The 24,235-nt window shown below is 36.4% G+C and overlaps 2 long non-coding RNA genes across 2 annotated transcripts in view; one reads left to right on the forward strand and one right to left on the reverse strand.

Moving 5' to 3' along the window:
* LOC127490586 (uncharacterized) overlaps nucleotides 1–8,402 on the forward strand; it is a 249,604-nt gene extending 241,202 nt beyond the window's left edge. The window contains exon 5 of the long non-coding RNA XR_011389479.1: nucleotides 6,903–8,402. This is a non-coding gene — a long non-coding RNA (uncharacterized lncRNA). The remainder of the gene's footprint in view (nucleotides 1–6,902) is intronic.
* The window catches only part of LOC103348068 (uncharacterized), a 41,192-nt gene extending 18,065 nt beyond the window's left edge, over nucleotides 1–23,127 (reverse strand). Inside the window, exons 1-2 of the long non-coding RNA XR_011389478.1 lie at nucleotides 22,708–23,127; nucleotides 20,252–20,480 (exon numbers count right to left, since the gene is read on the reverse strand). This is a non-coding gene — a long non-coding RNA (uncharacterized lncRNA). The remainder of the gene's footprint in view (nucleotides 1–20,251; nucleotides 20,481–22,707) is intronic.
* Nucleotides 23,128–24,235: the final 1,108 nt, after the last annotated feature.

The following is a 24,235-nucleotide window of genomic DNA, read 5'->3' on the forward strand; positions in this document are numbered from 1 at the left end:
ATTCAAGTTCTGTGACTTCAGTATGAGTTATAGGAGTATGACACTATAAGAATATTTATGGCTAGCAGCTTTGGGTGATATCTTTTTCTGCCAAAATATGTGTTCTTGTTCAAATTCCTTTCCAGTGAAGAATAGGGTTATAAATGTAAAGGCTATGGCAGGAAAAAAGGGATTAGTAATGAAGCAGAGTTGGACAAAAACAGAAAAATTAACATTAGGCCTTTCTGACAACCAAAATGATGTGAGGATTTAACACAATAATCAATTTGGAATTTCAAAAACTGGTACTGAATGTAAATTTCAGATTTTAATTTATTGGTTGTTATATTTATGTAAAATTTATCAGATTTGACGTTATTATTTAGCAGAATGATTTTTATTTAAGATCTAGAATATTAGTTCTATCTCTTGCCTTGGCATAAGTCTGCATATGTAGTAACAGAAATGAACAAAAGTATAGAATTTTAAATGTAAGAGAAATAAAACTGGGAAATACATGTATGGGGAGAGATCAAGTGCTGTGTTCTTCAATACAAGGTTTTCTTTTTTATTATTTTTATTTATTTTTACTTTGAAGATGTATTTTAAGGAATTTACTAATGCATTTCTTACTCAGGGTCATAGCAAATGTATGATAATTACTACAGCACATTTCCCATCAATTCTCACATCAATGTCCCTCCCTCCTCCCTTCCTCCCTCCCTCCTTTCCTCCCTCCCTTCCTTCCTCCCTCCCTCCCTCCCTCCCTCCTTCCCTCCCTCCTTCCCTTCCTTCCTTCCTTCCTTCTTTCCTTCCTTCCTTCCTTTTTCTTTTGTAGTTTAAAAACCACATTTTTTAAATACATTATAGTCAAAGGTTTAATGTTTCACTTAAAAACAGTTCAGTAAGTAAAAAGTAAAAAGACCCTAGTTCAGCGGGAATATAGGCAAGGACTATGGTAATCAAATAAAAAAATGAACATTTCACTCATATACAGTAAATTTTTAAATAATCACAGTTCATTGAAGCCATAGTAATATATCATCCTTAAACACTGGCTTGACAAAATATAAAGCAAAATTTGACAAAACTGTATTGGCAGCAGTACTGATACACACTGCATTTCTTTGTTTTTATTTTCATTTCTTTATTGTTACCTGTTATACTCTGTTCAAAATGAAACCTGGTAGTACCAATTCCATAATTGTTGGTTGGTAGTTTCCACTCAATCTTAGGATTGACAAGTTTCTGACCACTATCTTGCAATAACTCTGGGTATCTGTTTATTCTAATGTATCCCATATACAAAACTGTTTATTAAAATTCTTAAACAATTGAGTTATATACAACAGATTTCATACAACAATGTTTTACTTCTCTCATTTTATTGCTTCAGTTCTTTCCAGATCTGTAGAGATGCTCATGAGTATTCTCTAGAACAATACCGACTGATAGCAATTTCTGTGATGATGCAAATATTCTACAAGCTTTGTATGCAATATTATATTCAGTGGCCACATGTGGCTAGTGATTTCTTGAAATGTGGATAGGGAAATTGAGAAATGACACTAACATTTTGTAACATTGAATTGTCAACTTTATTTTAATTTGAAGGGCAGAGAGAGAGAGAGGGAGGGAGGGAGGGAGAAATTTTCCATCCACTGGTTCACTCCCCAAATGCTCACAACTGCAGAGACTGGAAAGGTTAAATCCAGGATTATAGAACTCAGTCTAGGTATTTTAATCATTCAGCAGGGACCCAAATACTTTACCTGCTACCTTCCAGTGTGTGCAACAGTAGGAAGCTAGAATTAGTAGTAGAGTCAGGACTCAAGCCCAGGCAGTCAGATTGGAGCATATGCAACAGATACTTGCCCTCAAACTCGCATTTTAAATATTATATATTGTAAATTAATTTACATCTAAATTTTCATAGTCATATATACCTATGGCTATTGTACCATATAGAACAGAAAAATATATTCTGAATGATTTATTTCACTTCAGTGCTTGATTTCTAGACTATAATACATGACCTTTATTTTTTCATTCTACTTTGGTAATTTCAAAGATTCTCTGTCTAAAATATTTACATACATTAGAATCATACCATTTTTCTAGAAAGCAAACTATTTTACAGATTCATTGCTTTCAGTACCTTATTCCACTTATGTCCTTCAAAAATACACCATTTTAAACTTGCAAGCTGAAGTAGTATTCACATGAAGAGAATCAACATAGTCATTTCTACTATTTTTCATATTTTTGTGTCTTCAAAATGTTGACCATTGAAAACATCAACATATGTGATACTTTCACATTATCTAAAATTCTTGCTTCTTCACAAACAGCCAAAATAAGTAATGATCTCTAGGGGGTCTCTGCTGTGGCTCAGCGGGTTAACGCCCTGGCCTGAAGCACAGGCATCCCATATGGGCATTGGTTCGAGTCCCAGCTGCTCCACTTCCAATCCAGTTCTCTGCTATGGCCTGGGAAAGCAGTAGAAGATGGCTCAGGTCCTTGGGCCTCTGCACCCACGTGGGAGAATTGGAAGAAGCTCCTGGCTCCTGGCTCCTGGCTTCAGGTCAGTGCAACTCCGGCCGTTGTGGCCAATTGGGGAGTGAACCAGCAGATGGAAGACCCCTCTCTCTCTCTGAGCCTCTCCTTCTCTATGTGTACTTTCAAATAAATAAATAAATCTTTAAAAAAAATAAAAAATAACTACTTTTAAAAATATTTTTCTGCTTTAATGAAAAACTTGGCTCAGATGAAAGAATCACCAAATTCTTAAAAGATAATTGTTTTATTTCTAATATTCTATCAATTCTTCTATGCCTTTATTTATTACTCAGTTCCTATGAGAACCTTTACAACTATACTACTATTGATAAGATAATTACAATTTCAGAGCAAAAGAAAACCATTACACAGGACGAGAACCTGTTTTCAACGGAATGCCATTTTTCATTGGACAGATTTAATTGTTACTAGCCACAATAAATAGAATACATTGTTGAACATTATTGGCTAGCTTCTCCTGCAGTTTCATTCACTGGATGGCAAGAACATCATCTTGGACAGAGAAGCTTAAACACTTTTACATCTATAGGTGCGAGGCACTGCCAAGAACACTCAAGTATCTTTCTATTTTTATTAGCCTGCTTCTCTAACAACTCCCCATAAATCTTGTGCCTTTCTAGGGCCACAAAGAACTGGGAAATAGATTACTTTCAGGGTACTTGTACCTTTATGCAGGCTTTCATGGAGCAGCTGGACAATGATAATTCCTGAAACAGGCCCAAAGTGTAATACTAGGAGAGATGATATTATAAAAAGTCAATTTACTATTCAGTTTATAGATACAAGAAATTGGATTGATTATCTGGGGATAAAAATGACTACTTTGAAAGACAAAAAAGGACTTCTCCCCCTGATGTGTTGGCCTAAATGGGATTTCTTTGTATTTAGAAGAGACTTATGGTTGTTTCTTTGGAGCACAATATTTGTTCATATATTTTCAAGCTTTTCTCTCCCTATTTTTGAATATGCTATAAGTGTTAGTTCTGGACAGCTTGCTCATCCACTATTTTGACCAATAACTCTATATAAGTTTACTATATAAGGTTAGATTTAAAATAACTCTTGTCCAGTATTCTTATTAGAAAAACCTTTGCAGCTGTCCCTAAATTACATTTTTAGGGAGTTTGTGGGTCTTTTTTGTTGATGCTGATGTTATCAAATAGCAGTCAGAGGAATTTTTTCTTACCAAAATTATCCCTTATAATGTTTCCTATTTTTTCTCAAAGAACAGAATTAATTCTAAATTATACAAAGGAGTTTAAGAGGCCAGCATTGCAGCAAACCAGGTTAAGCTGCAGCCTGTGACAACAGCATTCCATATCAGAGTGTCAATTAGAGTCCCAGCTGCTCCACTTCCAATCCAGCTCCCTGCTAAGATGCCTGGAGAAGCAATGAAGAATGGTCATGATTATGTCCCTGACACCCATGGGGGAGACCAAGATGGAGATCCAGGCACCTGACTTCCAAGCCCTGCCAGGTCGTCGCTACTAGTCAGTGGATAGAAGATTTCTCTCCCTCTCTCCTTTTCTCCCTCTCTCCCTCTCTCCCTCTCTCTTTTTCTCCCTCTCTCTCTACCTCTCCCTCCCTCTCTCCTCCCTCTTCCCTTCTTCCCACAACTCTGCATTTCAAAAAGATTAAACAAATCTTTTAAAATGGTGTTTAAGGTGCTGGCATTTTGGCATAGCACGTAGGGCAACTGCCTGCAACACTGACAACACCAATGGGTGCTGGTTTGCATCCCAGCCATTCCTCTTAAGATTCAGCTCCCTGCTAAGGGCCTGGAAAATGCAGGGGAAGATGGCGTAAGTGTTTGGGCTCCTGCTACCTACCCCTCTGTAATTCTTACTTTCAAATAAATAAATATATATTTTAAAAAATTTTATTAAAGTATATTTGTGGAAAATGGAATAATAACAGGTTTATTATGGTGTAAACCATTTAAAAAATCCATGCCCTTTAAATAGTATGCATTTCTCATGAACATTTTTAGGACCCTTTGAATCCTGTTCAATTTAAAAAAAATATTTATTTATTTGAGAGGCAGAGTTACAGAGAGAGAGAGGGAGAGAGAGAGAGATTCTCCATCCACTAGTTCATTCACCAAATGACCAAAAGGATGGGGACTGAGTCAGGCCAAAGCCTGGAGACAGGAACTTCTTCCTGGTCTCCCATGTGGGTGCAGGGGCCCAAGGCTTTGAGCCATTTTCCACTGCTTTCCCAGGCACATCAGCAGGGAGCTGGATCAGAAGAGGAGCAGCCAGGACTTGAACCAGCACCCATATGGAATTCCAGCACCACAATCAGAGGCTTAAGCTACTATGTCACAGCACCAGCACCGGATTTCAAATGTTTTTCACAAAATTAAATTTATATTTTAATTTCATTTATTCCATGAAATATTTGAAGTACCTTCATAGAAAACCAACATTTTTAAGGATGAGGATTCAATAAGAGGTTTGAAGGACAAGAGAGCAAAGATGGGAAAAAACTCAGGTTTTGCATTGTATATATTTTTTAGCCAGAATAATCTTTCCAAGATTAAGTTACCTTTAAAATAATATCACAACATTCTTCTGAAAGATGTTATTTACTAGCTCAAATATCTGGATGAGTCTTGGCCTATTTTTCTGCATAGGCTTCATTGGTTAGTAAAAATTCAAATGTTATCAATAAACTGAGGATACAATAAGTAGGAATCTCATTAACTCTTTATTGCCTCAGGTTAGAAACCTACATTAAGAAGGTTATAATCATTCTTCATTCTTCCAATTCCAAATATACTGGTCAGGAGAGTTCTTTGCTGCCTGTCTCCAAGTACAAATGAGAAATCCAAGATTGCTCATATTCATTTATTCATTGTGCCCTGCTTAGCGGGAAGTGGCTGCTCCTCCTTCCAATTCAGAACAAATATTTCATAAATTTGAGAGGACACTGAAAGGCCAAGGAGCCAAGGAGGACCTAATCTGCAGATTCACTCTTGGGGGTGATCTTAGTCTAGGTTGTTCATATTGTAGGGTTTGTGTTTTTTTTTTTTTTTTTTTTTTTTTTTTTTGCGTCATCACTATTTCCTGATTGGATTTTTTACTCTGGGAAGAATTAGTTCTGTTGTGACAACATGGAAAAAAATTTTGAAAACAAAAAATTGTAAGAAATCAGCATGTGAAAAATTATTTTTTGTGTACATTTCAGTTGACCTTATTGCCCCTTCATATGTCATGAAAAATCCAAAACATACTTTTCTGCCTGCAGAAAAAGAATAAATTGGAGAACAAGATATCTAGGTTTAATTATCTACTTTTTGATTTTTTTAAAACTGTATTTTGGTGGCCAGCACTGTGGCATAGGAGTAAAGCCTCCACCTGCAGTGCTGGCATCCCATATGGGCACCAGTTAGAGTCTGGGCTGCTCCACTTCTAACCCAGCTCTCGCTATGGCCTGGGAAAACAGTAGAAGATGCCCCAAGTTCTTGGGCCTCTGCAACTGCATGGGAGACCTGGAAGAAATTCCTGGCTCCTGACTTCAGATAGGGCCAAGAGCCAGGAGTTTCTTCTAGGCCTCCCATGTGGGTGCAGGGGCCCAAGGACATGGGCCATCTTCTACTGCTTTCCCAGGCCATAGCAGAGAGCTGGATTGGAAGAGGATCATCCAGGACAGGAACAGGTGCCCATATGGGATGCCAGCACTGCAGGTGGAGGCTTTACCTGCTATGCCACAGAGCGAGCCCCATTGGGCTAATAGTTTTAATTTACATTATAGTTGAAGCCTTAATGCTCCACAAAATAGAGTTCAACCAGTAAAAAAGTAAAAAGACAATAGTTCAGCAAGAGTATAGGTAAAGACCATAAACAATAATCAAATGAAAAGATGTCCATTGCTCATATAAAATAAATCTTAAAATAATCCCAAATCATTACAATTATATTAGCATTTCTTTTTTTAGCATTCTTTAACAAAAACAAAACAAAGTTTGACAGAACTGTATTTGCAGCATTACTGTTACACGCAAGTGTTTCTGTTCTTGTTTTTGTTTTTTTTTTTTTTCCTTGACATACATTGTATAGACAAAAATATTAAGGAAAAGAAGGAAAAGATATACAAGGGGTACACAAAAAGTTCTTGGAAAATCATTATAAAAAAGTTAGAATTTCAAATATGTTTGCGGTGAAACAAATTTATCTTTTACTTCTATTTTCCAGAAACTTTGTAAAGAACACCCAAATTTTCTGATGCAATCTAAACAGGTAGAAATAAAAACAAAGGAAAATAATGGCTTTCTGTATCGCTTGAATGAAAGAACAATACTTGTCCTAATAGGGTTGAAATGATGGAGAGATATTTTGCAGGTGAATTGACAGCATTCAATCACATAAATCGACTTTATGAAGCAAAAGGACAAGAGAGAAAACACAGGTGATGGCCTTTCAAAGTGATGACAAGAAAGATGCACAATGATCGGCGTTAAGTACCAACTATCTATCTCCGGTTTTTATGTTATCTTCTACATGTTGATGATAACCTTGCTTCCACAGCAGCCACTTAATCTTTCTTGAATCTTCTTTCTTTTCTTCCCCTCTGCCTCTGTTAGACTCTCCTATACTGCCTGAAGACTACAAACTGAGACCAAGTAGAAGCACTTGAATGTCGACTGATTTATCCAAAAGATGAGGAAATGCCTAACGTACTTGACTCAGGAATCATCTCCTTATGAAACCTCACCTACTCTTTAATTCCCTCTTCTTTAGACCTAGTAGCTCTCAAATGGCATCCAGTTGATTAACAACTTCTCAAACTTTAATTATCTCTCAGTACATAGCTTGGTTTTCTCTTTCTACCATGTAGCTTTCATATGTAAATCAGATAATCAAAACTTTAACCCTTTTTCCCTCTTAAGGCAAGTTATAGCAAAATAATTCACTCTTTAATTTGTAATGGAAGACTGATAAGATCATAGCATTATTCTGATTCGCCCTTTCATGTAAATTGCATTCATACATTTTCTGTAAATTTTGGGAGATCAAGGTGGTTTAAGACTTTCTAAATATAAGCGTATCAGTGAATTTTATTTTATATATCTTATATATTGCACTATGTACATTTAAATATATTCAAAACAAATTGAGAAGAAATTACATTAAGAGAGACCAAAGGGGCCATCACTGTGCCTGTGGCATAGTGGGTAAAACCCTCACCTGCAGTGCCAGCATTCCATATGGATGCTGGTTCCAGTCCCGGTTGCTCCACTTCTGATCCAACTCTCTGCTATAGCCTGAGAAAGCAGTGGATAACGGCCCAAGTCCTTGGGCCCCTGCACTCACATGCGAGGCCTGCAGGAAGCTCCTGGCTCCTGGCTTCTGATCAGCCCAGCTCCACTATTGTGGCTATTTGGAGAGTGAACCAGCGGATGGAAGACTCTCTCTCTTTCTCTCTTTCTCTCTCTATCTCTATCTCTATCTTTCTCTGCCTCTGTCTCTCTGTAAATCTGCCTTTCAAATAAATAAATCTTAAAAAAAAAGACCAGAAATGTATTCCCTTGGTACATATATTGCAATATATATTGCAAAATCGTAATCAGAAAAGTCTCTAAATACAGATAGAGAATTAGAAAGATAAATAGATGGATAGATTCACAGTGATGTATGTAGTAAGTACCTCCTTATATGGAGCCTCAAAAACATCAAGGGCTAAATCAAAAATATTTCTGGTAGCTTAATAAATAAAATTATAATTTCCTTAATTTTATTTATATAATGTATTTATTGGCACTACCTATTTTTTTCTTTTTTTGGTTTGCTTTTTAATACTCATTGTCTATTTTCAGTTGAAATGTCTGTGTAATTTTATTAATGGATAACAGTTATTCATATACTATGGTTAATAAACTTTTCCTGCTTCTTTTCTTAACTATGTTGTACAAGTTTACTTGACTTTAAAATTTATTTTGATATTTTTTGCTCTAATGAAAATTTATACTTTTTAGGGTCAAATTTAGCAACATTTAGATATATAACTTTTTTGTTGTTTTTATAGAAAGACAACCCTTTTATGCACAGGTTTCTATTTCCTTTTAATTTCTTTTATAGTGAACTTTTGATATACATGGATATAATTAATATTGGTGGGTATGCAAAAACCAAATATAGAAAATTTAATTGTATTCTCCTGATTGCCTTACATTACATATATGTAATAGTTTATATATTTTTAAGATACTTATATTTAATAATATTAATATATAATATAAATTTAAAATATAAAATTTTAAGAATATTAAGAGCAAAATATATTTGCTATTTATAATAAAACATATACAGCATGATATTATTCAATAATACAATTTGTAGTATAATATACAATAATGTAAATGATATTATAATCTATGTTACTAGACAGAGAGAAAGGTCTTCCTTTGCCGTTGGTTCACCCTCCAATGGCCGCCGCGGCCGGCGTGCTGCAGCCGGCACACCGTGCTGATCCGAAGGCAGGAGACAGGTACTTCTCCTGGTCTCCCATGGGGCGCAGGGCCCAAGCACTTGGGCCATCCTCCACTGCACTCCCTGGCCACAGCAGAGAGCTGGCCTGGAAGAGGGGCAACCGGGACAGAATCCGGCGCCCAGACTGGGACTAGAACCCGGTGTGCCGGCGCCGCTAGGCGGAGGATTAGCCTAGTGAGGCGCGGCGCCGGCCTCTGTAATTGTTTTAAAACTCATAGGATTGTAACCCCAGGTAATATATGTTCAGACAAACCATAAATGTTTTTCTATATTTTCTTGGCTATTGTTGCATGTTTACTACTTTAAGTGAATTTTAGGATAATTTTGGTCACACTGACAAAAATTCCTTTTTAACAATAATAATCTAATTTAGAAACATGATATATCTTTACTTTTGTTTATCTTTGCTTTACTTCAAGAAATTTCATTTCATTTATTTATTTTTTTATGTTTTATGACACAAAGAACAAAGCAAAGAATGAAAGAAAGTTAAAAGGAGAGAAAGAAAATCCTTTCTCCGGTTTACTTTGTAATTAGCTGCAACCGCCAGGTTGGACTAGAGTCCAAGATGATAGCCGGAAATGCTATCCAGATCTCCTGGGTGGCTGGCTGAGCCATTGCCATTGCCTCTCAGGGTTTGCATTAGCAGGAATCTGGAATCAAGCAGGAGGCAAGAATGAAACCCACGTTCCGGGATGTGAAATGTAGTCACTTCAAAAGCTACGCTCAACGTTCACTCCCACATAAAGTTTTTGTTTATCTTTACTTGGTGTTTAAAAAGTTTCTGTTGAAATCGTTCCTTTACATAATATAATTTATGCTTCTATTATGTGGGAGTCTGGTTCATATTAATTACTAGGTAGCACATGAACAAGTTATTATCATTAATATGTCTCATAACTAGCCAGTTTATAATATTTATGATTATTTCTAATAATTTTTACTTTGTTCTCTTAGGATTTCCAGAGCAAGACTATTACCTAACCAGAATGATAATTCAGACTTCTACATCATACATTGCAATTGCATTTAATTATAAAATTTGTTAAATAATAATGAGAGCCTGAAGGTATTATCTTTTTCATAAATTTAATGAGAAGCATTCTAATGTTCCACTCCTAAATGTACTATCGGATGTTCAGTGAAATAATATTTTGTAATGCTTATAATGTATTTTATATTCACTTTACAACTGCTATCAAAGAAAGATTAATATTTCCAAGAGCCTTTGAGGAAGGTAATAATAAAACCAAAGATAAATGACAAAGTTTTGGGTTACTCGATAATGCTGATGAAAATTATTAAACATAGTAAATAAGACAAAGCAAAAACTAAATAAAATAAAATGAACATGTGATGTAGTATTGCCCAAATAAGAAGCTCAATAAGAAATTAGGTCCTACTTCGTATCCTTTGACCAACACCTCCCTACTTTCTCCACCCTTCAGACTCCAGTAGTCATTAGTCTACTTTTTGTTTCTATGAATTCAATATTATTATGTATATGTGAATGTAATAACTGACTTATTTCACTTACTTCACTTAGTGTATTGTCCTCCATATCTGTCATATTGTCACACATAACAAACATCCTCCTCTTTTTTAAGGCTGAATAGTATTTTGTTAAAAAGTAGCAGCTAGACAAAATAAATGATAGTTATTTAAAGTGATGGCTATATTAACCAGTCTGATTCAACCATTCTACACTAAATATGTGTATCATAGCATAACTATGTACCCTTGATCATAAAGAATTATGATTTTTGAGGAATGTTTTTTTAAAAAAATTCAGATCCTATAATGTGAAATGTTTGCCTTATAACTCTTGTCTATCACCAATGATCTTTTCTTTATTTTTTTTATTTTAAAAACTCAGGAAAGACTAATACTAAACTTGTAAATAATTATGCATTATATATAACTTGCATATTTACTATATAAATATAACTGTAAAAGTGATGAAATATTTCAAAATATTGACAATAAATGCTGAATGGCAGGGCTCCATTGTATTTTTTTCCCTTCTACCCTTCTGTTTTTTTAAATTGTCTTCAATTAACTAATTTTTTTTTGCCAGGTAAGGCTTTTTTTAAGAAGAAATGTGTTTATTTGAGAGGCAGAGTTATAGAGACAGAGGGAGACACAGAGAGATCTTCCATCTCCCGATTGATTCCCCAAAAAGCCCTAACATCAGGAGAAGCCAGGAGCCAGGGGCTTCTTCTGAGTCTTCCTCGTGGGAGCAGGGGTCCAAGAACTCACTCTTCCCCTCTGCTGCTGCTTTCCCAGGCTCTTTAGCAGGGAGCAGGGTCCGAAGCAGAGCAGCCAGATCTGGAACCAGAGGTCACACCGGATGCTGGTGTTGCAGGAGGGAGCTCAACCCACTCCTCCAGGACTGACAATCCCATTCAACTAACTGCTTACCTCCTTGGAACTTAACAACAACAGCAAGGGTAAGGGAGGTGCTGTGGCGGAGAAGTTTTATTCTCTGTGGTAACAAGCACTTAAACACTGAACAAAGCAAGTGGATCCTTGCAGCCAGGCACAATCCAGGGAAACACATTAAGTCCCATCCTACTTTGATTATGACTGCCCTGGATAAAGATGCATTGTGTGGCAGGGGACTGAGGTCATACTTGGGCCCCTTTTATCAGCACAGTCTTAGGTTGGGAAACCGGAGGTGTAAAGAGCAGCAGGTTCTGCACCACCAGGGAAAACTGATCAAGGAAGCTGGTGAGGAGGCCAGAGCTTTGAGCTGTCCAGCCCTCCACCAGTTTGGTGCTGGTCACTGCAAACTCCTAGGAAGTCATCTTTTGGTGAGCATCTAGAACCAGAGACTCACAAACGATTTCTGCCTCCAAAGGAGTTGGAGGGTGAAACAGGGTGGTCGGATTCCCGGCTTTGTGGCTGCAGTTGCAGTGTTTCCGCCCAGAACCTGAGTGTATGGTACCTGCATGATGTGGTGGGTTCCACCTGCTGCAGCTGTTTCTTTGTGGTGACCTGGGAAGCCACAGTCAGGCCCATCATCATGGTGGTGGGTGCAGTCTCTACGCCACCACATCACCATTTAGAATGCTCATGATAATATAATATCCAAGATTTGACACACAAGGTCCAGTCACAAGGACCTCTCTACACAGTTATGGCACTTTGCCTCTGAGATTCTTTAGTCTCTGAAATTCTTTTATGCACCCTATTTGATTTTTCATAGGCCTATATTTCAGTTTAAGTCTTCTCAAACATGCAAGCCCAACTTAGCAAACATATGCACATGCAACAGAAAAGAGATATACTTTATTTAATTTAGTTTAAAAATGTTTACATGTTAAATACCTTTGCATTATAATATAAATTCTCCATCTTCTGTAGTTCAATTTATTATAATACTACTGACATTTTCTAGTGTTAACATTTAAAATTTTGCCCTCTACATTCATGGCTAATATAAATCTACCAGGTGGTTACAAAGTATGTGATGTATATGTGGCAGCTCTCTTTTCCAGAGATCATTTATTTACAGAGTAGAGTTGTCCTCCAGTCTTAAGCTGAAGTACCTTTGTTTTCTCTACAGTGTTCAAGTCAAGAGCACATATATTCCTATGTAGCTCCAGTGGGTGCTGAAGGGTGATAAGCTTAGCACTGCCTGGCCTTATCTACCAAGTCACCGAGTCTTCTCTAGGAATTCACACTGGGGCTTCCTTTGAGTTGGACAAGACTTTCTCAGACTTGCACTTTTCTAAAGATCTTTCTCCTCAATCTTTATGTCCTCCCCATCTGCTTCTACAGGTTTAACATTGCCATGCCCTTCTGCAAGAGCTTCCTTGCCTCTCCTGCTCCTTCTACCCAATCACTCAAAGATGTTTCCCAAAGTAACGTCCTGCTCTGCATGCTTTCTTATTTTGATTCTTGGTTCTCTAATTTTACATGATCTTCATTAAATTAATTTTTAGCTATTCATTTTTATAATATTCTTGAAAAATTCTTATGGTCTGAAAATAATATTGTTTTCAGGTTTTGAAAAAGTTTTGCTATTTTTTCTTTTTTTATTATTTAGTAAATATAAATTTCCAAAGTACAGTTTGGATTACATTGGCTTCCCCCCCCCCCCCCATAATTTACCTCCCACTCGTACCCTCCCATCTCCCGCTCCCTCTCCCATTCCATTCACATCAAGATTCATTTTCAATTATCTTTATATACAGAAGATCGATTCAGTATATATTAAGTTAAGATTTCATCAGTTTGCACCCACACAGAAACACAAAGTGTAAAATACTGTTTCAGTACTAGTTAGAGCAATACTTCACATTGGACAACACATTAAGGACAGATCCCACATGAGAAGTAAGACAAATATTTTAAAACCTTTGGGATCTGGGAGTTTGTTGATCATTTAGAAATGCATTTATTTTATTGATTTGGAAAGCAGAAAGACAAAAAGAGACAGAGATCTCCTATCTTCTGGTTCACTCCCTAAATACTTGTAACAGCCAGAAATGGGTTAGGCTGAAACCAGGAGTACAGAATTCAATTTTCCTGTTCCACCTGGTTAGCAAGGATCTACCTCCTTCAACCATCACCTGCTTCCTCCAGTGTGGGGAAAACGGAAGTGGGAATGGAGCTGGGACTCAGATGTCAGAAGCTGGAAACCCAGGCTCTGGGCCAAATGCCCACCCCTGTTGATCATTTTTTCATCATTTATTTTCCTTTCTTCTAGGATTATATATGCACAGTTTTGAAGACTTCATTTTTTTCAGAACAATCTTAAAATGTATGTTTGGATAGAAAATCACTAACTTTCTTAGGATTGCTTACAGAATATTTCACTACAGAGTGATTTTTATATACATGTTATTCCTAATCTTGTACATATTGTATGTAGAATTGTTTTCTTGATTTACTATGTGATACACTTCAATTCCATCGCTAATTTAAATTTTCACTTCCACATTTACTCTTCTTCTCCCTATAGGTTTCTTACTATTTTCTTTATTTCTATACTGCCATGTAAGATAATAGGAACAGTGATTTTAGCCTTAGAGTGAAAATGGCAGAGATTTCCTTTCATAAATGGTGGGAAGATCGGAAACAGATGGATGAATCTGTCTAGGCAGAACTCAGGTTCAAAATTCTAGGAAGAGCACCCAGGACGGGAAAAAGGATCCAAGAGATAAAAAACCCAGATTAGAAAGGTGACAACAAGCAAAGAAGATTAGATTCTATGCACTTATTTTTGACAATTATTATTTCACACACACACATACACACACACACACTATATATAAATATATAATGATAAACACAGTAAAGAACATACAAATTGTGTTTAAAACTGTGATTCTTGCTAGTTCATAAAACAACATCAGTTAACGTGTTTTCAGTTCATTATCATGATCTCAAATATGTTTAGTTAATGAGTTAATCCCTGGAAATCACATTCTTTCACTTATTCATGGGATTTAATGGTAAATCATGCAATTTTATTTGTCATGAAGAAAAACCCATATGACTCGTGTTAGAAGGTGTAAGTAACATAAATGTTATGAATTAGAAAAGGTACTGTAGTCCTTATAGTTTTTGTAATACAACATAATGCATATTTAATGCTGCAATAATTTTATTATAAAAGAATTTATTTTGCCTTTGTTACACAAATAGATTTACTCTTAAAAAAATACAATTTCTGTTAGAGGACTAACAAGCACTGACCTTCACCTTAGAAAGACAAAGGAATCCTGTCACTATTTGGATGTATGTATCAAAAAGTAGGAGTGGAAATAATTATTCCAGAGGAACAGCTCACCTCCAGCTGGCCTGCGTATTTGAGCCGGCTAAGACTTTTGAAGCTGTTTCAGACTGAGTCACACTGGGACATTCTTTGAGTTTTCGTGGCCTTCTGGATGCCACTTTGCTTTCATTTCACTTTTGGTTCTTTAGCTGTGCATTTTAATCCATTCGTGAATATTCCCATATTCTCTGTGCTAGCTGATCTTTTTTTAAGCAAAAAAAAAAAGTTTGTTCTTAATTTTCATTCTTGGTTAGCATATACTTTTGCTCATGGTCCAACAAAGACAAAATACATATCCAGGAGTGTTTCTGTTTTGTAATATTATTCAACAATATATTTTGACAGGTATTAAAATATTTTAATGAGTATAATGGTGTACCAAGACCAAGACTATTGGTATTTTCATAGCATAACCATGTTTTCAGGTTGGGAACTTTTGGTTAAATACTCTAGGACTAAAATCTCAGTGCCTCCAATTTCTATCTCTGTGACCTATGGAGAGTCCTCCAAGATTTAAAACTTCACACTCTGAACATAGAAAAAGAACATTGTAATGATGTATTATTTCTAGATTTGCTTTGAGAAGAAACAGGATATAGGAAAACCACTGAGCACATGCTGGCTAAGACACAAACAGATCCCTGAAAACTATAGCAATTATGGTTACTAATATTCACATTGTTTATAAGAAGTAATAGATGTTGAATAATTTATCAAAGGTCACACACAACAGACTCCAAGTTGCTTGGGGAATGAATCTTTCTCAAGAACCTCTACATCCATGTATTCCTACCAGGAATTTCTGCATAAGCATTATAAGGAAAGTGGACTATCCAGAAGTCGGAGTATATTAGTCTTAGTCTGAAATTCTGAAACAAGAATTTACATTTTTTTTTTAAAAAAAGGTATTCTTGAAGCTTGCAGTTGTATATTGTGTGTTTGGAGACAAGAGTTAATCAATTCATGTTTTTGAAAACTTGGGAGATTCCTGTCAGGTGATATGAGATAACAATTGATAAGGCCATGGGGCTGGTGCTGTGGCGCAGTGGGTTAAAGCCCTGGCCTGAAGCGCCGGCATCCCATATGGGTGCCAGTTCGAGACCTGGCTGCTCAACTTCTGATACAGCTCTCTGCTATGGCCTGGGAAAGCAGTAGAAGGTGGCCCAAGTCCTTGGACCCCTGCACCTTCGTGGAAGACTAGGAAGAAGCTCCTGGCTTCGGATCAGCGCAGCTCTGACCATTGTGGCCATCTGGGGAGTGAACCAGCAGATGGAAGACCTCTCTCCCCTTTCTGCCTCTCCTCTCTCTGTGTAACTTTGACTTTCAAATAAATAAATAAATAAATCTTTTAAAAAACAATTGAAAAGGCCTGGAAAATATTCAGAAGATTAGGATATTGCAAGCTCACTGGTAACCTTAGTGAGAACTTCTTCTAAACAGACACAAAATCTCACTGAAGTGAGTTCAGCTGCCAATGCATGATGAAGAAGTGGAAGCTAACAGGAAATTGTTTTTTCAACAAGCTCTATGATAATTAGAAGAAGTTAGCTAAAGAATAGTTTATTAATATCGCTTCTCGGCCTTTTGGCTATGATCAAGTGTGTGAAGAATTATTTATTATTAATAATAGTCTCTGGATGTTATATATGAAATTTTGTTATCCAAAAGACCCTCTAGACATGTGGCTGTTTCTTGGAAATTTAAGGACTAAAAAAGAGAGATTGTGATGCAGATAAAATGTATGATTAATTGCACAGATCAGAAAAGGGAAGCTTGCCCATGAACTGCCATGAACTTCGTTTCTTAGTCTGTGCAATGCTGTTGTAATGGAGTATCACAGACTGAGTAACTGATAAAGAAAAGACACTTGTTTTGCTCATGGTCCTGGAGACTCAGATGTACATGATCCTCAAGTGGAAGGCAGTGAGACTTTTCTTTCTATGTCATCACAAGGCAGAAGGCACCACATGGTGACAGACAGCAAGAGAGAACTGAACTCACTTCTATAACAAACTCACTCTTGTGATAATGGCATAACTCTATTAATTACCTCTTAAAGATTCCACTACTCAACCTCGTTACATTGGGGATTAAGTTTCCATCACATGGACTTTGGAGGATATCGCCAAACCATAGCGCTTGGCATAATTCTTAACTTTTATAATTAAATTATTTCCTATCAGTGAAGATTTGACATACTTTTGCATGTAATTTGTAAATTGAATACATTGTAAAATTTATTTAAATGATTTGCCTTATCTTTTAAAACATTATGATCCTGCAGTAGTTTAAATAGAAAGTAAAATATATACCCAGTAATACTAAAAATTTCCAAATAAAGGCTTGCATTAGCTTTATTTTCTTGCACCAGTTGTTTACTTAACAGACTAGATTTGTCATTTGCTGATATTATCATACTTTTGATGTGGATGCTGAAAGAATTGCAGTGCCCTGGGAAGACCATAATATTAAAAATTAGACTAGCTGGTGCTATGGCAGGTAAAGCTGCCACCTGCAGTGCCAGCATGCCATATGGGCACTGGTGCGTATTTTGGCTGCTCAAGTTCTGATCCAGCTCCCTGCTAATGACCTGGGATCCAAGTCCTTGAACCCTACACTCACCTGGGAGACCATGATGAAGCTCTTAGTTCCTGCCTTCAGCTTGGCCTGGTCTTGGCCATTGAAACCACTCAGGGAGTGAATCAGCATATGGAAAACTTTCTCTCTCTTTCTTTCTCTCTAACTCTGATTTTCAACTAAATAAATCTTTTAAAAGAGTGTATGCTGGTGCTATGTGTTGGAGGTGATGGGGAGAAATGAATTAGTCAATGCCCTACTGCTTTTTAATAGGACATCAGCCTTTCTTGAAATTTTTTACTGTGATATGTTTTCACATCTGATGGAAGAGTCATATCTTGCACAAAATGGCATTAATGACAAGGTTTCATTCTCCTGAAACATGCCAGTAGCTATAGCTACAACTTCTGCATATACCCTTGTCCATTTGTTACAAAGAGATTCCCCTTTGAACAGGATTCATCTGGCAAACTCTAGCACTGCTAGACCTCTGAGGCTGACTGCAGCATCCAGTCCGTTTTGTTTTGCTTTTACCTCCCTGCAGACCTCCTCATGTTGTGCCAACAACATTCTTTCAAATTAATAAATAAATCTTTTTAAAAAATCGAATGATTGTTGATTGAAGATCTTGGACTTACCAAAGTTAACAAGATAATGTGCTATACATATATATATATATATGTATGTATACATAAATATATTCAAATAAATTTTATCTCATAGGAAAGATAATACCAAATACTATGTTTACTTGTTGTGTAAGAAGTTATTAATTCCTGGAGCCAACGTTGTGGCACAGCAGTTTAACGTGTTGCTTGTAGTACTGGCATCGTGTACAGCAGTGCTAGCTGCAGTCCTGCCTGATCTTCTTCCCATCTAGCTTCCTGCTAATGCACCTGAAAGGTAGCAGACAGAGGATGCCTTTTTCTTCTCTCTATCTGTCCCTCTCTGTTGTTCTGTTTGTTAAATTAATTAATAGTCCTTTTAAAAGAAATTAATTAGTTTTGTATTTATTATAAATTATTTTCTGCATTCATGACTGGCCAATTAAAAAATCTATTTCTGGATTTCTCTTTTGCAAATTTTCTTGATTTTTCATAAATGATTACTTCAAAATGTTGCACATGATCAGTTTATATTATTTAAGATGAATTTTTTAAGGTTTCTGAAAATTAAATTTCAACATAAAATTAATTGTAGTTATTTGCAAAAATCGTAAATAGTTACGTGCAGTTGCCATGAACACTGAATCAGTGAACCATTGCTCTTAGAGGATACACAGAATTATGTTCCTATAAACCTTTGACTAAAACATTTTCATCAACTGATCAGTAGCTTTAGGAGTATTTATGTATAAAGACACCTTACTTAATACATATTGTTAAATCAGTAACAGTAAAACTATGGTCAACAACACTATAAATCAGAACTGAACAAAACTTAATTATCAAGTATGCTTTTTTTTCTGTAAAGCAAAATACATCCTTCTTGTGCTTAGAGACACAGGACAATAGATCAACACCATGATAGTAAGGAGTATACAAGGTGAGATCAGCAACAAAAAGCACAAAAATGCAAGCAATGTGGTGCTACACAGACCAGTAGAAGAGCACTCCTTTACAAAGAGACAGCTGAGACATAAATGTAGGCATGTTTTAATCCAAGTTTATTGCCTTGAATGAGCAGGTTAGCACCACAGACATTGGTTTGGAAGTTGCAAATAAACTTCAGTAACTTGACAAATTCACAAATATCAAATCCCAAAATAGACACAGACACAAGCTAAAAGCTATCACATTCGATACAATTATGACCCATATTATGGAAAAAGGAAAGGAAAATAAGGAGAAAAACTTTGCTGTGTTTCTAAATGCCTTCCCTCCAAAAGAAGCAGCAAAGTTAAAATGAATGGCATATCTTAGGATAAATTTCTATTTTTTAACATGTTGAAAAATATCTACATCTTAAAGACAACATATAGACATTTAACCCCTATGTTTATTAAAAAGATAGTAAAGCACATCAACCCAAATGAAAAAACATAGTGATCTGTGGGTTATCTTGTCAACATGATGCTAAAGTTAAGCAAGCTTGTTGAGTGGTCCATCATAACATGCGCAAGCTTTACCTTTGTTGGTAGTGAGTTTGCATCAGGAAAGCTTCATCACACTTCCTTTGTGTAAAATCTGAGTCTTTCTGCATAGGAAGGAGGTCAAGAATATTCCACAAAGAGGAAAACTTTAAAGACTTGCTCACATTTGGCATGATAAATAAATAATGCATCACAGAGCAATCCTACTCTTCCTTTAAATAACAAACAACTTGCTTACCTAATACCATTTTAACTAAGCCTCTGTATCCACTGGTACATTAACACATCATTCAATTTTAAAATTTCATATTTGAATGTTGAGCTGGAAATACTAATAATGAACAGTAATATAGATTCAATACAGGTGTTTTTAATACCAGTTTGTAAAGGAAATTTTCCTAATCCACAATATTCTTGGCCACCCAAGAAGACAGCATAGCTAGTTAGTTAGTGATATCTGACATCTTATCCTTCTGCACAGCAAAGTTCCCATAACAATTTTGTTGAATGCAGAGTCAGAGAATTATAGGGTAACTAAATTAAAAAAATGAAAAGGAGATAAGCAGCAATTAATCTAATGTGGAGGAAATACTGTATATACATATGCATATATATATATATATATATATACACACACACACACACACACTCATTGTTGGGCCATATCCTAAAAGTGTGCTAAGCCCAGTGAAATTGAAATTTGCCCTAGGAGACCATAGAACTCTTGATGAGAGGCAGTGGACTTACCCATGTGTGAAGTTTTGAGGAATTTTTCGGATTTTATAGTTTCTCACAGAAAACAATAAAGTTCTTATTAAAGTTCAAGCACTCAGATGGAAAGCAGGCAATGACTCGTTCTCAGGATGGCTGTGTGGACTGTAAGGTTATTAAGGCAGCACTGTAGATCTCTGGTAATCTCTTGGGAATAAAGGCTCCTATCCGGATGACTTTCAGATGTTCTCTTATCTTCTGAACCCTAGCACGTAACAGAGGAGAACATGAAATGCATAGTGTAGCTTTCTGCTCCCTGGAGATCCTTCCTGAGCTTGCTTCAAAATTTAAAGCATAAAGCAAAAGAGACTAGAGCGGCTTCTTACTGTAACACCTGCATTTAGCACTCCCATTTCTTTCGACAAGATTTTTCTAAGACTAACAAAACAAACAAACAAAAACAACAACAACAAAAAAGGTGTGGGCTTTGGCCTAGTGGTTAAGACACAAGCTAAAATGTCCATATTCTATGTTGGAGTACTTGGGTTCAATGCCTGGCTCTAGCTTCCAATGTCACCTTCATGCCTGTGGAAATCCTGAAACACAGCAGGTGATGGTTCCAATAGTTGGGTGCCACCACTCAAGTGGAAGACTTGGATTGAATACCTGGTTCCTCCTGACTTGGGCCTGGGGCTGAGCCCTGGACATGTTAAGTCATCATCAGAGACTATGAAAGAGGCACAAAACATGCTCCCCAGAAGGAGCTGACGAGGTTGAAAACTTGATGTCAGACTTCTACCTCCCAGAACTGAGAAAATAAATTTCTGGTGTTTTAAGCTACTCAGTGTATGGTATTTTGTTATGGCAGTTCAAGAAAATTAATCCAGTTTCCAAATCACCTCCTTTCCCTCTGTCAGAGTAATGAAGAAAAAAAAAAACTATACAGAAGTGAACTTTTTGCACAGTAGTGAAGAAACTGCTTGAGATATCCACATGTCATACCAGAGTACTTAGTTCTAGTTCTGTCTCTGCTTCCAGTCCAGCTTCCTGCTAAAACACTCTGTCGTGGCTGGCACTGTGATGTAGTGGGTAAGCTGCAGCCTGCAGTGCCGGCATCCCAGGCCATAGCAGAGAGCTGGATCAGAGGTGAAGCAGCCCGGTCTTGAACCAGCACCCATATGGGATGCCGGCACTGCAGGCGGCAGCTTTACCCGGAACGCCACAGCACTAACCCCACCAACTGTGATTTCACACCTTATCAATTGACTGCTTTTTTAATTAATTAATTATTTACTCATTTTTAATTAATTAATTTATTTGAAAGGCAGAGATACAAAGGTGAGAAGAAGAGACAGAGAAATACCTTCAATCCGCTGGTTCAGTCCCCAGATACCTGCAGCAGCCAGACCAATGCCAGGATCCAGGAGATTCATCTGCGTCTCCATGTGGGTTCAGAGCCCCAAGCACTTGGGCCATCTTCTGCTGTTTTTCAGGTGCATTAGCAGGGGGCCAGATGGGCAGTGAAGCAGCTACCACTCAAACCAGCATCCACATGGAATGCCAGCAAGGCAAGCAGCAGTTAACCCTCTGCACGGAAGCACTACCCATGGTGTTTGCTTTTTAGGACTTAAGATGAACTCTGTTCTGGGATGTGTGTCATTTGGAAGAAGTGTGTGATGGAAAGAATACAAAGATTCAAGTAGAAAGTCCACACATTTTAGATGAAAACATGGACTCTCTTCAGCACTAAAAACTGTAGAAAGAGATGAAGTGGGAGCCAGCACAGGCTCGGCCTCCACCTGCGGCACTGGCTTCTATTATGGGCACTGTTTCATGTCCCGACTGCTCCTCTTCCCATCCCGCTTTCTCTTATATGTCTGGGAAAGCAGCAGAAGATGACCCAAGTGCTAGGGCCCATGCACCTGCGTGGGAGACCCAGAAGAAGCCCCTGACTCCTGGCTTCGGATCAGCCCAGCTCCAGCTGGCCATTTTTGGGGAGTGAACCAGAGAAAGGAAGATCTTTCTCTCCGTCTCTCCATCTCTCTTTTTATAACTCAAACTCTCAAATAAATAAATAAAATCTTTAAGAAAAAAAAAAAAAACGAAAACAAGAAAGAGATGGAGCCATCACCCAGGTCACCATCCTCCTCACTCTGTCAATATCGTACATTACTTTGATTAATTTTCATAATCAAAGGTGGGAAGCATCTCAACATGTCTGGTTTAATTTGGTAGCATTTATGAATATAATTTTTAAAGTAAGATCTAAGACTGAGAGGAGTATTGCAAATTAGAGAAGGATGAGATGTCTCTGGGTGGTTTGTGTGTTTTTGATTGTATTTGTTTTAATATTGATTTACTCCAACAAATCATAATTTTACTGAATAAGGTATAAAGTATGTTTAATTTGTAGGTTTTGGCAAATAAGCTCAGAAATGTCATTTGGGTCTTCATCCTTACTGAATTTCTAATTCTTTATGCATATTTCTTACCTAACGTGAATGCAAATATCATAAAAAATAACGAATATCTCTGTTTCATCACTTTGAGGATTTCAGAAGTTAGTACAGGATCTAGAAATTAATGAGGACCACATTTCTCATCAAAGTTCGTCCTAGAAAATAAACAATTTTTAAATATTCAAAATAATCTCAAATATGTTTAACCTATATGAACATTAGGCTTCCTTCCATATTGCTTTAACACAGACACAGAATACAAACGAGGTCAGTTACTTTATTTTTACTTGTTATTAACTAGGGGAGAAATAAGCCACAAAGCTGACGGGTATGGAAAATCTATCACTATAAAGACCAATAAAGAAATGATTCATGTTTTAGCGCTAGAGAAAAAACTATACAATGTGTCTAACAAATAAGAATTTTTTTTATCATTAGTGACTAATCTCAATTCTTAAAACATATTATGAATTCTAAAAAATACATAGTATTGGTGCAATGTTATTTTCCTGAAAATTGTTTAAGAAAGAATCGAGTGATTTAACAACAATTTATGGTTTTACATTGCTTCTTGGCTTTTTGGCTAAGATCAAGTGTAGCATGATTTCACCTACAAAGTGCTCTTTGTCTATTGGTATTGCAATGAGTTTTGAGATTCATAGTGAGTGTCATCAAGATGTTATCATTTTTCCTTCCTTACTTTTAAATACCATACTCCTAAGGGACAGGATCAGAAGAACATCTTGCATTTCTAATCTTAATATTTTATATAAAAGAAACCACTTTAATTCCCCTCAGAGCACTTAACTGAATAGTAAAGGGTATCCTGTATCATCTTTTACTGTTGCAGTTATACACAATTTATATACAGATGTGTAGGAGAAACCTTTTTTAAAAAAAAATGAGGAAATATGCCAGAATTCTAAAACACAGACAAAACACAGTTTTTATTGTATAGAACCACAACATTTCTTTGTCTAAAAACAGATGATAGGAGCAACCCTTGATAGTGACTGATCATAAAAAGAAACCCCAGGAGCATAGAGACACTGTAAAAAGATCTAGGAGGAAGTCATTATGCTGTTGAGGGAATAAGAAACTTAAGTCAGAAAGTTGTGAAATCTTCTCATTATAGGTCATCTCGGTAATTATCTGACATCTACAGACAGTCACTTCTTAATCAAAAGAATGAATCATTACTGATATTGATTCAGACCAAGAGGTTTGAAATAATGAGTCCAGTAACTCAAATATGAATTTAAAGGTAATTCCAGCAACATCTTTACTGAAGTTTTATACCAAATAATAAAGAAATATATTTGATATTTTGGATGATTATCATCAAAAATAACGATAACTGAGGAAAAGGCATTACTATAACTTGCATATTAAGATTTATAACATTAAGGTCATTAATATTAACAATCCCATTGATGATGATTAATTGTTAATAAGTAGGCCAATTACTTTATCCTAAGAATGATATAGAAACTTAATATGGAATATAGAATTTTAATAGACAGCAGTATTATTTGATATCTTAAAATAACTATTTTTAGAA

The sequence above is a fragment of the Oryctolagus cuniculus genome, chromosome 6 (assembly GCF_964237555.1).
Source record: "Oryctolagus cuniculus chromosome 6, mOryCun1.1, whole genome shotgun sequence".
NCBI classification, from domain to species: domain Eukaryota; kingdom Metazoa; phylum Chordata; class Mammalia; order Lagomorpha; family Leporidae; genus Oryctolagus; species Oryctolagus cuniculus.